Source organism: Aplysia californica, unplaced genomic scaffold (assembly GCF_000002075.1).
Source record: "Aplysia californica isolate F4 #8 unplaced genomic scaffold, AplCal3.0 scaffold00701, whole genome shotgun sequence".
NCBI classification, from domain to species: Eukaryota; Metazoa; Mollusca; class Gastropoda; order Aplysiida; family Aplysiidae; genus Aplysia; species Aplysia californica.
The window spans coordinates 249547-251196 of NW_004797971.1; the positions used below are offsets into that span (position 1 = coordinate 249547).

Here is a 1650-nt window from a genome sequence, read left to right on the forward strand (position 1 = left end):
GGGGGGGACAGTCAATATTTCTCTCGCGCATCAAAGTGTCCCCATTTGGAATGGTTTTTCTGAAACATAGAACTGCTTCTGGGCATCAATCTGTATTTCTACCTCATATTTAAGTTCATCAGGTCCAATTCGATTACCTCACAACTGACCTGGCTTCTCTCTTCTGCAAGGTCATCCCATATCTTACTCATGCACCGCAAACTGAGGTAACTTTGCTTTGCGATTGACCTTACTACTAAATAAAGGGCAGGCAACTACATGAGTCAAGTAAACATTTCGTTCATTTTTTCTTCTTGATGGTCAGTGGCAATTACTCTTTAGATATTTACTATTGAGAACGACACACAATGCGTAAAGAAGCATTGGGGAATATTGCAACAACAGACAAGTTTGATGGAAAGAGAGGCAGAGGCAGACAGAGGAAAAAGATACTGGACAAGATGACAACATGGCTAGGAGCAGCAAGAACAACAAACACCATTGCCCCAACGCAAGACAGAGTGAAGTGGAGGTCCATGATCGCCCACGTCAGTCGGCAAGGCCCCGGATGATGATGATTGAGAAAGGAAACCAGTGGTCATTAACTGGAATTTAAAGAAGTTTTGTTCATAAAAAATACCAAACATGAGCTAACTCTGCAACCCACACATTGTCCTCTGTAAAAGCCATTCTGTACCATAACCAGTTTTGAATAGTATCCCAAAAGTAAAGTGACACCTTAAGTCAACTTGTACCCACATACAATTTTGCAAACAGTTTGATACTTAGTTTCACCAAATATTTTGTTAAAAAAGATCGTCGAAATAGTGCATCAAAACTCATCAACAGTATTGGAGGTCTCACTATCGAAAAGAACGTAAGTCAGAGTAAAAAGCAGCACACTTCGATATCAATAGTTTATTTGAGGGGCAGAAAGAAGTCATCAGACGAAAGAAATTGACATGTAGTGAATGGCACTTGATCGTGCTCTGTGGAAGGAATGATACAAAACCAGTACATGTATCCAACTAGGCACACTTTTCCAGTGCAGCTAACAAGTGTAATTAAAAGACAAGTAGCATCCAATACATATCTTTCTTCAAGTCTATCGACGACACCTAAGAAAGTAATATGCAACAGAAAAGCGCTTTTCATATTTATTGGAATCCATTCATCCACCTCCTTTTATTAGGAGTCTTCATCAACCTCGGTGACCTTGCATCAGTCTGCCTTGGGCAACTGCATCGGTTAAGGCCAAATTTTGTGAACGTGATGAAATTAGAGATATTTTATGGCATGACAGCCATTTAAAAGTACAAGAAAAGAGGGGTGAGAAAAATGAGATACGAGGCATGTTTTTATAACTCGAGTAAAAATCTTGAAATCTTGCTTTCACTTTTAATACTTCTGTTGCTATGAAAACGAAACTTTTGCGATGGAGTAGGTCCAAGGGCACGTTTACATTTTTAATGAAGACTTTGCAAAGTTACCCCGCCACGCAGTCATCCATATGTACCGATACTTCAAACACTGCTGGGTACTCTGTCAAAAGTGTCAAACTCTCACAGAGAATGAGAAGGGGAACAAAGAGCCAAATGGGCGAGTGCGAGTGAGTGGGTGTGATGCATACTTATACACACACACACACACACACACACACACACACACACA

At 40.4% G+C, this 1650-nt stretch overlaps 1 protein-coding gene across 1 annotated transcript in view; it reads left to right on the top strand.

The window, feature by feature from the left end:
• LOC101852961 (4-aminobutyrate aminotransferase, mitochondrial) overlaps positions 1-1650 on the top strand; it is a gene marked incomplete in the record, with an annotated part of 17608 nt that overhangs the window by 1434 nt on the left and 14524 nt on the right.